Genomic DNA, 15,174 nt, shown 5'->3' with positions numbered 1-15,174 from the left:
CTTTAAATCAACTGTCATAGTCAGGACAGGTACTTTCTCAAAACTCAGCCACCTCTATGAAATAAAACATGCAATATTATTTTAAAATAAAGAAATAATATTTTCCTTTGCATTTCTGCAGACTTAAAATGGCTAAAGACATTTTCCTGAGATATAAAAGAAGTTGCCTTTGGCCTCAAAGTGTGAATGGAGAGTTTTAACCTCCAAGGTGATATTTTCAAGCAAGGTCTTATCAAACAGGGAGCTGTCATGAAATTTTTTTCCTCATCCTGTTACCAATGGATGCTAGATTTTCCTTGCGTCTTCTGTATGATACCTCCCACAACTGCATCTGAGTCCATCACTAAATTCCCAATTGCTAATTAATACAAGTTATTATTTACTGTTATTATTAAAGAAGGGAAGGGCTGCCTTCATCTGTCTGGAGGGTCTGCCAGTATATCTGCTGTGTGCATTGCTACTACAGTGGAATTGAATAGTCCTCAGTTTCATGCAGATGCACTGTGTCAGAAAACATCTGCTAGCTGCTGATTTTATGCATATTACAGAGACTTTATGTACTGTTAAATGGACCACTTTTTCATTCCAAACCATAATTTTCCATGTGGCATCATTTGATCTGTCCTCACTCCAACATTTGGTTTGATCAACTAATTTCTTCCTACCCAATATGCGTGTTGTAACTTCCTCTATGGCTCTGTATATGTGTGTGTCCTATCTGTGAATGGAAATTACTGTACTGTTCTTGTCATGATAAACCTTGGTGGTAGGGCAAAACATGTCGTTTTAATCAATATACTTTATTTTCATTAGCTTCTTTCATCACTGAGCTTTAGTCTAGACAGCTTAGGTCTGATAATGCCAACTGCTACCCAGCTGCATAGTAGAATACCATGATCAAATGCACATTTCCAGAAGTACCAAGGATACTCACCTGGATACCAGGTTTGGAGCTTAAAGGCAGCTGGTGAGGAAAAGCGTGTCTCCTCCACACAGAACTTCCCTGTGACTGTACACTGAACTTCAGAACAGAGGGGTCAGAGGTGCAGCTCATTCTGGTCACTGCCCTTTGGGGACACATCCACCTGAGGCCTGCTGTCACCCTCCTGGGAGTTGAGCCACAGGGCCATGGCAGCAGAGGGTGCAGGAGGCAGAAGCTAGAAAGGGCTTGGAAGGGGGCAGTTCCTTCTGGGGCTGGTGCACGCTTAGCTATAAATTGTTTTGCTTCAGTTTTCTTGTACCGTTTAGCTTTAGATCACCTACCCTCTGCTGAGAATAATGCGTACTGCAATGCCGTCGTTCCCCCATGGCTAAACTTGAAATTACTGTGGAGAGAGTTACCTTCTAGAGGCGGGATGTTCATGACTGCTCTGCATGAGCTGTGGAATGATGACTCTTTGCCTCTCCATTCCTAGGAGTTCTTGAAACAACAAATCTCTTCTGCACCTGCTGAATCACAACTTGGGATTAGTACAGCTCTAATTACAACAGAGAAGACAGTACTTCTTTGGTAACCTTTGGTGGTGGTGATGTTTCTAGAGGCTACAAAGAGAAAGATGTAAAGCTTGAATAAAACCTACTGATCATTTCTTATATATCTAAGTAGCAGGAGGAGGGGCCCATACTTCTGGGGAAACATTTTTGCCAAATAAAACGTCACATAGTCCTTCTTGGCATGCAGAGAACTCCATTGCTACGTTTAAAAAAAAAAGGATAAATTTTGCATACTTAGTGACTCTGAAAAGTTTGAATGAATGCGGTTTATTAATAATAATAATAATGCACATTTAGATAGCTCTTTTAATCTTCAAAGCACTTTATAAATACTAGTTTGTTAACTAAACCTTGCAACATCCTCGTGAGGTGGGGAATTATTACCCAAATATTAGAGGTATATAATGGTGTGCAGTGCACCCATTTCCAGTAACTTTTTATCAATGCACTGAGGTTTGATATATTGCCTGTATCTCTATATGTCTGGAATACCATACACTGACATAAATGCATCTAAAATTAGTAATTTCTTATATGAAAGCAGAGTAGATATATCACTTGTATGTGTATAATTCTCTTCCACTCAATTTTCTCAAAAAATTATCATTATCATTTAGTTGTGCTTGAGGTAACAGTCTGTGAACCCAGCAGTGATGGTGGTGGGGATACTGGGGTGCAAGGCACTAAGTTAATTTGTATGTGTGAGTGAAAAAGGCTATTTTGCAGTCCAAGTGTATGATAAGAGACAACAGATGGATGCAACAAAGAGACAGAGACATCACGAGGTTACAGTGAGAGGATTACAATTACTATGAGAAGTGGTGGTCATAGCACACCAGCTGTTTAAGCATTCTCAGTTAATTTTTTAGTCATTGCAACAGTGAGAGTAAGAGAATGATTTGAAGGAGGGTGACAAAATGACCAGGCAGATGTTTTTAAGGTCTCCTTCACATGCGGATGTAGAGGCATGGGGAAAATACCTTCGTAAGAAAATGGGATGAAAAGCATTTCACCTTTGGTAAAAAATGAGATGAGAGCTAAGGATTGTAATTTACCATATGAATTCATGATGGATGAGACAGGGATAAGCCCTGAAGAGAGAAACTGAAGTGAATTTGGGTCTGAAGTGAAATGCAAGGTATGGACATGCGGTGACAGTGAAGTGAGGTGACGGGAGTGAAATGCCAAGACAGAAGATGACAGGTGTGTTTTGATAGAGCTGTTTGGTAGAAGCTGTTGCAGTTCTAAGGCTGTAAGAGCATCTGTTTTTCAAATGCTTTGATGAAAGCCCTGTGTTTCTTGGCTGTTCTACAGGAGGTTGTGAGGACTGTCTTCTAACACGAACTTTCTGTGGCCTTCATGACATGGACCCCAGTTCTGTGCTTTGCAGCTGTTTTAGCCCTACGCACGAGCAGCTTGCACTCCTGCTTGGTGTTCAGCTAAAACACTGTGTTTGGATATGTGCCTTAAGACCCAGTTGAAACACAGAGAGGGAGTGAAGATTTACATACCTCGTTCATCTCTGATCGATGTGGTCTCCATTCTTCACTGCTCATGGTAAAGCCCTCTCCACACACCACTCCTGAGGCTACAGATACTTTGCCATATTGCCATTCCAGCCCTTTCAGACAGCCTGGGCACACTAGTTGCGCATATCCACACTGCACGCCAAGGTGTACTGTAAACATATACAAGCCCATTTTAGATGGGAAGCAGCCTTGTTGTGGTAGCACTGAGGTCTGTGCAGATTAATCTATCCTTTGAAAAATGCAATAACCCTAATTTGTGTGTTATTTCCAGTGTAAGCACTTGGGTTTTGATCAAGGAAATTATATACTTGATGGGAGTCCTTCCATTGCCTGCAGTGGGCTTTGCACTGGAACCATAATCCGGATGTCTCACATGCATATACATCCTTAATTAAAATTTTCTAAATTGCTGTTACATAATGAGGATCCCAAACCTTCTGTGAAGTGTTTCCAGTTAAGCCAGTGAAAAAAAAATGCACTCAATGCCTTACCATCACAGTTAACTTGAAGTATGGCAATTCTGTGTACTGAGTATTAAGAAGACAGGTGAATTTTTGGTACATTGAAAACCATAAGTGGATGCCCTGACTTTTGCGTGCTTGCAATTTATGAACAAAGGTGTTTTACTGTAACTTTGCCACATTATACACATGCATACATATATACACACTCAGAAAGTTATAACCAGCTTTAAAAATAGGCTTAGAATGAAAACAATAAATCAACCTTAAATATAGCAAGTGCTTCTGCTGTAATTATATTCATTCAGTTTGCCAGGCATATTTTTAAAAATATATTAGATTGCTACACCTTTTTACCAAGAAGAGATTCATCCTGTGACAGCTGTCCATCATTAGCCACAGAATTTTTTTACACTGACCTGTACAAAAAAAATGAAGGAGACCTCAATCAAACCCCCTCTGTTGTGCAGTAAAAGCAGTCATTCAAGATTTTAACTCATTTCATTTTTTTCAGCAGGAAATACCAGTCTGGTCTCATAGAAAGTGCTCTGACTTGGATTTATATGACCTGCTTTCTATTCCTGGCTCTGTTTCTGAGTGACCTTATGAAAGTCATTTTTATCTACTATTGTTTTTAAATGGGCAGAAGGATGTTTTCTAGCAGAATGGGCCAAACATAGGCACTTCTTTTTCCATTATCCCACCTCAAAAACCTATCCATGAAGAAGCTACACACCTGTACACATAGAAATGCCAGTCAAGTGTTTGCCTCAAATAAGCCTCTCTCCCTCCTGCTCTCTCTCTCTCGTTTGTTCTTTATAGCATGAGGGAGTCACAGTGGAGTGCCTAAATTATGTTCTTTAAATATACATAACTTGAAAAGCCCAATTACATATACACATTTCTGCTCTGCTAGGCTGAGGGGATTTCTGAAAGCAAATACAGCGTGGACCAAAGTGAGCTTCCCAAAATGTTTATGGGCTTACTGTACTGCTACACCCAATACATGATAAGTATTTTTTGGAAAACTGCCCTCCCCTTTAGCGGTATAACTGTCAGACAACGGTTCATACACAACAACACAAAGTAATAACTTGGCAGATAATCTTTTATATGCTCCTAACTATATGCTCTGAAATCCTACATTTAGAAGGGTTTAAAAACACACAGTACTCCAAACCATCAAATAAGCAGTAAAAGTAAGATGCAGAGCCAGACACAAAACCAGAATGAAAAAGATTTTTTATTATTCTCCTCTGTATTACCATAAATGACATGCTATATTTAATTTTACTGTGCCCCTGGACAAATCATCAAATACTTTAATAACTACACAAACATTAATATTTAAACACAAGAGATCCCCTCAGTTACTGAATAATCATAACTCTGGATTGATAGGGTACTAAATGGAAAAATCTTGTTTAGACAGTTGTAAGAGGGGGGAGGGTATTTAATGAAACAAGTTTGATGGTCTTGTCATCATAAAACTGATAGATATTTGGCACAATTTATATCTTTGCTGAAAAGAAGTTTGAGAAATGGAACAATTGTGGTGGAGATTAATTTTCCCTTCTTCTGCTGTGAGAGCATAGTCCTTTAGGTCATTAGCAGGAATGTGTGACATAGATTGCACTTTACCCATGCAAGCCCTGTGCTGACTCTTGGAAAATGCACATGTTAAATAGCTGCAACTTCTATACTTGTGGGATGGGCTGCCCAACTATCACCACAGCTAGCTAGACTCATTTTATGAGAGTGATGAATATAGATGGTAGAAGAGACAGCATACGGAGGTGTGACTGTCAGTGTTTGTTAGACCTCCCCACCCATTCTACCCACTGTCTTCAGGGGGATCTATATTTTAGTTCAGATTTTGTGTTGTCACTTCACCCACTCTCCCAATTAAATGTTCCACCTAATAATGGAAGTTTGACTACTAAAACACAGTAAGAGTAGTGAATTGCAAGACATTTCTGTTCTCTACATCACACCCCACCCCCACCATGCCCTACCCAAAAACCTGAGAGGCTTCTCAATCAAACTCACTCACATAAACATCTAAACCAAAAGTCTGAAACTTTACTAGACTTTTAGGTCTCCAGATCTGGGACTATGTTCATGCATGTGTACTATGTGTCACTAAGCACACATGACACTAAACTATTGATAACATTTGTTCATTACTGCACAAACCCTAGGCTTTTATTTGTGTCATATCATATTCTGCTTGGGTGCCACAGCATTTGTAGCTAAATGAAATGCTTACGGACTGGGAGGTGGGCTGCATTCACTTACCGGTTCCTTATGTTATTTCACTTCATGCCTGTTTCCAGGAGAGTCTGTCTCTGTGACTCACCTTGTCATTTTCTTTTCCATTTTGGGGTGCCTGCTCAGACTCTGCACTTCTCAGATTCCTTCTTCTTCTGTGCTTTTGAGCTCCATGGAGATAATATAGCTCTGGCTCTATTATGTTTCTTGAGTTCTTCTCAACTGGGAAATACCCCTCTGAGGGAAGTTCAAGGGAAAACACAGTTGCCTTTACATTCTAGCTTCAAGGGAACAGAGAGAGGGGAAGTGGCACAGAGACATAATTCCCCTGAATAACAGGACATAGCCTGTGGGCTGGTAGGCCCTGGAAGCAATGCCATTAGAGTACTCCTCCAGATGTGGACAGCTGACAAACTTAATGATGAACGCTGCATCCAGACCATTTATGATGAACTAATTAAGTATCTTGCTTCATTTAATAAAGGAGGTATGGAAGAATTCAGAGCTGTCTCTACATCACCTACTCAGTGCCCTGCCAAGCTTCTAAAGTGGTAGGAAAGGTGAGCAGATGAAAAAGACAATAGCGCAAAACTAAAGGACTAAGGCTGATGGAAGTTTCTGTGATAGGAAAAGATGGGTGTTGTCATCACACCCTAATGAAAAAAAAAATACTATGGAAACTCCAAAGCTACAGACCTGGAATCAGAGCAAAGAAGGTTAAAACAGCATAAGAAGTTAGCATGAACACTGCTGCACAGAGCTTAGCAGATCTTTAAATAAGTAATTAATTCTTTCTGTCTCAGCTGTATATGCTTAATCATAATTTATCATTCAGTTTTTGTAACTTTATTTATTTTTTCCCTTTTCCTTGTTATGAGATAGCAATAAAACAAGAAGAAGTTGGAACTGAGTTCTTGATATTAAGAAAAGGGCTGATTACTGGCTGAGACTGACTCTGGGCTTGGGCTGCCTCCACCTCTACTGCTGCAGTAGTAAAGCATGCTCCCTTGAGAGGACAGATTTAGCCACTGAGCACAACCTCTTTTTCAGGAGAGGAAAATGTAAAGAGACAGCAGTTTCTAGCAGAAAAGAAAACAAAACAACATAAAACATTTCTCTCCCACTCATTTCTATCTATCTCCTTCGTTTCAGCTTTTCTAGAAATGGACAACCCATGCCCATCAATGAGATTGTTGGTGGGCATGATGATGAGCTGTTCATGATTATCTGCAGTGCTTGAGAGAAAAGCTGATTTTGCACTTAGATTCCAATGAGAGAAAAAACATTTTTGCCTTTTTACTTCACTCCAAAAATCTACCTGAAACATGCCTAGAAACTAGAAATACATTCTTGTAGATGAGTCTCATTTGAAGACATCGAAACACTGGTGAGGAATAAAATTCTGCAAAACAGTATTCCTTCATGATAAAATTGTGAATGGAATGAACTGGAATGAGTAACTGAACTCCCTAAATTGCAGTGTGATTTCTCCCTTCCCCCATATGTGCATGGGTGTTTGTATTTTTGTACAGACAGAGAGCAACAGAAAGCTACTGTAAAAGGATGTTTTAGTGAAATCTTTCAATTTACGGTTAACAAAGTTTTTTGAGATGCACATACATTTTTCTCATTGGTGAGCATCCTCTTTTCAAGACATCTTCAAAATCCCACAATCTGAAGGTTAGAGTGGCTTTTCCATATCACTTAAATGTGCTAATTGCTTCCTATTCCTTGACAGAAACGGAGATAAGCAACCATTTCATGGAACGGTGTTTCGATCAGCTGAAGTAATTTCTGGGGCTGGACATAGTCCCAAGGTATACTGGAAGCAGCAATGAATCTTATGTGGACTAGAAATCATAGATGGAAATGCTGGAAAATTCTTCTGTTCACCAATAATGCAGCTCACAACAGAGGCACTCGCTTTTTTTGAACCTTCTGTGAAATAAAAGTGCAGATGGTTGTCTATGTGCATAACATCAGTGGTGCCCAAAGCAAAGACATTACAAATATTTTGCAGAGCTGTTATCACCAAATATGTACTCAGGAGGATACACAAAGGCAGAAATTCACCTTAGAGTTGTAGAAGATGGCCATGGCATTCTATTTACCACTCTGTTGCCTGTTTGTTGCCATAACCTCTCAGAAGGCACAGATTATTTTTATAGAGCAGGTTTCATTTTCTTTTTTTTTCTAGAGCAGGCTGGATTTTACTTACGATATCACTTTACACTGGTGGAGTTATATTTAACTTTGCAAATGAAAGGAATTGCTGGAAACCATCTTAAACAAGCTGCATGAGTGGTCAAAAAGTTTGGGGAAAAAGTCACTGTGGAGAGCAAAACTAGTTGGCACATGCAGTGGCTGAAATCTTGTCTCGAGAATGACGCTGCACATAAAAATCTGGCCTCGTGGATTTAGTGTCTTCCAGGTGGGATTCATGGACACACCATGTATACTGGTTGTGCTTAGCCAGGATACCTTCCCAACTCAATTTGTAAACTATGTCTCTTTCCTGTGAAATTCTGTGATACTGCAGAAGACAGTAACGAAAGCTATTATTTTTGCTTCACAGGAGGAACAAACTTAATGAAGATAACTGGTTGCTGAAGTATCAAGAAATCAGTGCATACATTTATTTCACTGTAAGGCCAGGGCCTGACACCCTGCAGGCTAAACTAACATCTTTCGACGTGCCTGTGGATGCTTTTATCGGGTTAAAAAACTCCAACAGTTGCCATTCTGGTCAGAGTCTCTCTTTAAACCGCTGCAGGCCTTCTAACCTTGTGCTGCTGTTTGTTTCCCTGTTTGGCATTGTCTTTTAACAACACTTAAGTATTTTACTGAGATATGGTTTATCTTGAGTTATTTTCCTTCAAGCTTTTTTTTAGCATTATCCTCGATTAAGCTAAATCTATAAGTTTTGTGCAGTAAATATCCCAAGAACTGGCCAACGTAGATTATTCATAATGCCTTAGAGAACAACTGAGTGTTCATCATGCTGAGTCCTTCTGAATTAGTTAAGCTTGCTATTATGTACCAAAAATATCAAAGACAAAAAACCCCTGGCACATGCTATAGATCAGGTGCCCATGGTTGAACTACTGCTTATTTTATAGGCAACACAGTTACAGAAGGCCCTTCATTTCCACCAGCACTGTCACTGGAGTAATGGTAACTTGTACAGATTCATCTTCATACAGGCAGGTAGTAAAAAACCCCCTACAGATACCTATCAAGTAATTTCAGCAAGGGCAAGAAAGGGCATCAAAGGAACCAGGAGAATAAATATTTTCAAACACTTGTTAGCTAATTAGAAACTCACATTCACCTCCTTCTTCTAGCAATTAATTGCATGATCAGTAAGACTGTGCTTGCAATAGTATTTATCTGGGACAACACCGAGTTTACTCATATGCAAAACCATGTTATTAAGCTGTTATACAACATCCTTGCAATTTTCCAAGCTGCCTAAGGAGTTCTGATCCCTTAAAATCAGGGATTTAACTTCGATTAAAATGAAAGAGAATTGGAGGTCTGAATCTTTTTAAAATTGTCGAGCTAGAGTTTATGATACTTGGTGCAAAAGTTTAAAAAAGCACCCCAAAACCGGTGATGGTTGGGAACGCATGGGAGTGTGTAACAGAGCTCCCCCTAATGGTGGTTGCCCTCTGTCCCATTTTTCCAAATCATAGAATCATAGAATCATAGAAAGTTGAATGAAGCATGTTCTTGCCAATTTTCAAAATCCTCTGTCCGCTAGGAGTGTTTTCTACAATGTGCTAACTGATTTCCAGGGTAGATCAGTTTGTACAACCCACCTATTATAAATCCTCACAGCATTTTCAACTGGCTACAAGATTCTCTCTTTCCCTCCTAAATTTTAGTGTAACACCATTGTAAAGCTGTTAAGGAGACGGTGCTACACTCAGCTGCAGAGCTAGCAATATTTCACTGGTGGTGAAGAGATTCCTGTAAATACTTTGTAAAGTGATTTCAGACCCTTTGGAATGGAAAGCATTGTAAAAACCAAGAATTACTATTACCATAAAAGACTGGGAAGAGGGAGGGAAAGATATGTATGCCTTCTATTAACGAAAGATCGGTTTGGTTTCCCTCATACTGAAGAACCTCCTGAAGAACAGGGAGGTGTGTGAAAATGCACCTTCCCCCTCCTGTAAGACTGCCAAGGTCAGCGAGACTTCTAGTGACCTACTGTTGAAGTGTTGATTATTCAGGTTAAGAAATGCTAGGGGGCTGTTTTAAACCTTATTTTTTTTACATAAGCCTTGATTTTCTAAAATGCTGGACAAGGAGAGCATCTATAATTTGCTCCTTTACGGGTCAGTGTCATCTCTTGCTCTTTTTTTTTTTTTTTTAAATTTCCTCCTCCCCTCTGTGAACAAGTTTTTCCAAAGCTTTCACCACACTTAGGAAGGGGAAAAACCTTCTTTAGATTTAAATGAAGTGGCTGTGTTACAACATACTATAGAAGTACGTAAGGTGAAAAGTCTGAGAGGTATATAGTTGTAAGTGAAACTAGAAAGCTCTTCCACTGGCCATGCCCTTAGGAAAAGCTGTAGTAGGGTGAGGTTTCATGTTGTAGGTGAGCTGATCTACAGCTTGCTGCTGCCAAGACGGAAAATCCTGCTCCTTTCCTCCCTCCTCCCGCTCCCTGTTCTGTCCTCCCTCAGTTGCCCGTGCTGTGCTCATCTGTCCAGTCAGCAAGTCATCCAGCTCACAAAAGTGGCAGAGAACTAACTGAGAAGAAAAAGATGAAGCGTAGTGACCGGAACCAATTAAGTAAGTAGGCAGTTGACTGGAAGTGGTAGTGCAGTGGAGAGGATGCAACTGCATGCCAGAAATGGGGGTGAGGAAACAGAGGAAAGGACTATGTCTCTTAGCATCACAAAAACTGCCAGGCTTACTTCAATAGCTATATGAAAAGCGGTGGACTTCTTGCCAGGGCCAGGTGCACGCTACAACTGTATCCTGACTTGGTATCAGGGTCAGAACCAGGCACTTCCTCTTCCTGTCACTTTGATGCCTGTATTTTCCAGGAAGGCACATCTGAATGCACGGACTAGAAGAGAGATGCAGTGTGCTTCAGCTAAGTCTCTGGTCTGGACACTTGTGGAAACAGGACTTTGAGGCATGTTGTGTGAAGCACTCGCTCCTCAGCAGAGACAGAGCCTAAATGTCTCGGCTTTCACCAGGGCAGCAGGCACTTACAAAGGGTGCCAGGCAGTGTGAGTAAGTGCTCTATTCTTAAGTGAATTCATTTTCAAAATAATTAACATTCACATGAAAATTTATCCAAACTTTAATTTCTGCCAACAAAGAAAGTTATCATGGTGAGGTATTACTGTGAGTGACTAAATTGATACCTATAGGTAATGAGATCATCATAGTTTCACATCTCTATGCTCCAGGTGCTGTAATTGTATCCAGTAGTTTGGATCCTTGTCAATTGCCTTCTTTTATTTCTTACTGGAAGAGGCTTAAAAACACTGGTAAGCTCAAGACTGTATTCTCTATCAGTTGGGAGCTTGTATTTTCAGTATATGACACCACTGTGTGCTTGCAACAGAGAATCCCAAATCTATACCTACTTTGATAGATGCTGACATTTTCAAAATCTTCAAGTAAAATTCAAACCTAGTTTGCCTTAAGTATACTCTGTTCGTGTTGGCTGAGATGCGCCCTTTCGTATTAATACAGAATGCAGACTCCTTTACTGTGTGGCTGCATCTCAGCATCCCATGTCAGGAAGCTGCACGTAAGTAAATCCCAGAGCTGCACAGTGTGGAAGGTTCTTTCCAGAAGGAAAGAAAATATATTTATTTAGGAACATAGAATTAATCTCTGGATTTAAGTGCCAGTTGAACTGACATTGGTGCTGTCAGTTTCATCAGGTAGCTCTGGTTCGACTATGACAAGAAGTCAGTCTCTGTCATCACCAGCTCTAAGAGACCTCCAGCCCTTGTATCCAGTAGTTTTGATTCGTGATGATTTTCTTCTTGCGTCTCGTGCTGGAATGGGCTGAAAATTAATGTATTTCACTGGTGGATGTGATTACCCCGATCCTTCTGAAGCACATGGTGACTTTCATCTGTTTTAATAGCTGCTGTAAAAACGCAGGCAAAGCAATGGTGTACTATGAATATAGAAAACAATCAAATCACCTGGTCTTGATGAAGGCGTGTAAAACTCTAAAGCACACTCAAAAAACATGAACCAAAAGTTTACTGAAAATGTAAAGCAGCTTGTCCTCAGCAAATTTATGATTTACATCAGATTTAAAGGCACCATACTACACTTGGGTCAGCTTGAGAGAGTTGGCTTTGAATGTCTGCAATAATATGTAAGGTGCAGAAAAAATGTGCATTTGAAGCAAATCTGCTCTGATGGAACAGCAGCAATAATGAGGCCTCAGATCTTCGAGCTCCTGGTGACATGAGAAGGATCCCAGTGGCTTAAAGATTAACAGACAGATGGCCCATTTTCCAAGACAGGTAACATGGATGCCTCTGAAAATCTCACTGAGAATGCCGGTATTTGTTCGAGGGGGCGACTCCTCCTCCAGCCAGATAGCTCCGTTCATTGCTAGGTTCATTTGTAGGGGGCTGTAGCTCATGCCTAGCCTGTAAATGTCCCTGGGGTGGGACTTTGTCCTGCACCCTGGACCAAATATAAAGGAGACTTTTCTGTGGACATAAGAATACAACAATCACCATGCTGACTCAGATCCCGCTGCTCCTATGGCCTATCTCAGACAGTGGCCGTTAACCAGATAGCTCAAAGGAAGGTGTCAAAGCTGAAGGAGTTCACCTGCGTAGTGAAGACTGGATTAAAACAAGAAACAAGTTTTAATTTACTTTGTAAAGCTGTCATTATCTCTAACTATGCCAATTCTGGACAGTTTAGTCTCAACGCTAAACTTGATAAATTCTTGGGATCAGGGACTTCAGGAGTGAAAGGCTTCCATCACAGAATTACTGGTTACACGACACCATTTCCTCATTAGTTTTGAATTTCTCACCTCTGAACTTCATTGCATGTCATTTTGTTCTTGCGTCACGATATAGTGAGAACAGAAATTCCTGACCTACTTTTGCTATTGTGTTCATCATTTTGTGTCATGTAATCCTCCCCCCTCTTATTTGTCTAACTATTTAATTAAGAATTCCTCCATCTACTCAGTTTCTCATCAGCTACTTTACTTAAAACCACAGCACTTATTTTTCTGGTGACTAAATTGTATGCTACAGACAGGAATAGGAGAAAATGAGGTGCCCACAGCTCTTTGCGGGGGCAGGCAACTGATTTTATGATGTAATTTTTTGTCATGTGTACTCTTCGCATAGTGGTATGTTGAGCAAAAGTCTGTTCTGATCCCAGGTCTACAAGACGTCCAGGTCCTGTTCTGAGCTGGTACCTCCCATGAAAGCACAAAGTCTGCAATTATATCCCGACACAGGACAGACCAAGAAGGGAAGAATTCTGTGCCTTCTTGCATGACTTTATACAGAAGCACCAGATGCAGCCTAGCCCTGCCAAAATAATGAAGAGACATTGACCATTTAATACAAAGTAAGATCTCTCAAAATGCTTTCTTCATGTTGTGTTTTTTTTTTTTTCCTAAAACAAAGAAAAGAGCACATTTGGAACAAAAGGTTTTACTGTAAGCCAAAATGTCTTTCCTGTCTCCAAAACACTTATCTAATAGGAATGAAGTAATGACACTAAACTTTTGTCTGTTCAAGATGAAAATCTGAAATTGCGTGGCTAGAACACCATTTTTCAGATGGTCCATTCAGTGGAGAATGGCTACTCAGAGCCTTACTGCTTTCTCAGTTACGTGATGCTGAAGCGGAATCGTTGTGCACTGAAGATTCAGAGCAGCGTAAGAGAGAACAGAATTAGGCCCTCATGAAATCTTAATGCATTGTGAAGCTTTCCAGCTCACATACATACCCCAGTGAGACTGGGAAAAGCCTAGTTCAAAATATGACTACCAGCGAGAGGATATGGTTCAGTTCTGCTGTGATCTGATGAAAGATGAACCAAGCCTCTTAGAAGTCTCGTAGGATTTTTACCTCAGTTGTTATAGACAGGTATGTAGATGGTGTATCTAAGCTGAACAAAAGAGGGAGGAAGAGAAAGGTCTGGAATTAATTAATGCCTTCTCTCGGAATAGCCCCATAAAACTCTTGTCTGATTAAAGTCCCTACAAACAAGGAGAAAAAAAGCACCGGCCTACTAAACAACTGAAAATTAAAAGTTAAACAAAAGGTGTTCTAAAGATGGCACCTTATAAATGAGAGAATTTCCATGAGCTTTTGGCTTAGTTGGCTGACAGCCTTTTCTGAATGGCAAATGCTTGAAGGCTCAGTTTTAGGACAGGTTGTTAGTTGCCCAAATTGAGTGAGTGCTCCCAAAGGTTGTTTGAGTGTGTGGTTAAGGGCTTGTTGCTCAGACAGGCTATACAGAAACACTCAAAGGACCCCGTGTGCTCTGCCAGATCCTGCTGATTTATTTATATGAATAAGCCACCAGGCCCAGACTATGCTCTTCAGACACTACTCATTTGTAGGTCATTCTGCACACTATTCTTTCCTTACAACCACCAAACAAATTAATATTAGCATAGATATGCAAGACTGTTGCTTTTGTTACAAGCTGAGCACTCAGTGTTGAGGGGGCTTTGGGACGTAACCTTAGAAAATTAGGGTCCAGACCTGAAGGCTTTTTAGGAGGGGACAGTCATGAGTCTGGATGATATTACCGACTGGGAAATACAATACTGACTGTGTGAATACAGTAAGATTGAATCTCACGTTTAAGCTGGTGGACATGATGGGGAGGGATTACACCATCATTTCTCCATGTAATGACCCCATTGTGAAGGGTGGGACACAGATGAGTTGGGCTTGGGCCAGTGGCTGCTCCAGGAACTGCCTACTGATGTGCAGAAAGGATGGGGCATGTTCGACAATCAGCTTTTAGTGCTTTGAAGTTAACCATTACTTGTAGTCACGCTGCATATGGTTCTGTCAGCAGTGGACAGGTAATGAAATACAAGTGTGTCAGGTTTCTCTGTCTCCCATATGCATTATCTTCCTTTCGGTACGAGTGGGAGTGAACCAAAAGCAGTCATGAGATGAACTAATTTCCTCTATAGGCTTGAATTCAACTTCCTAAATTAATTTAATATCCAAGTTGCTTTGCCTTCACTGTTATTTTAACGTAATTTAGCTAACTCTGGCTAGCTCACAATGATGGGAACACAGCTTCTTGTTTATTGACTGTGACATGCATCCCTACCATATATTTTTTTTAACTGCAGTTTGGTTACTTACCAGCTATGAACAGGGCCCTGGATATTTGATGCGGGCTACTATTATTTTTCCAGTGAT

The sequence above is a fragment of the Opisthocomus hoazin genome, chromosome 2, assembly GCF_030867145.1.
Source record: "Opisthocomus hoazin isolate bOpiHoa1 chromosome 2, bOpiHoa1.hap1, whole genome shotgun sequence".
NCBI classification, from domain to species: Eukaryota; Metazoa; Chordata; class Aves; order Opisthocomiformes; family Opisthocomidae; genus Opisthocomus; species Opisthocomus hoazin.
This window is presented reverse-complemented; position numbering follows the sequence as displayed.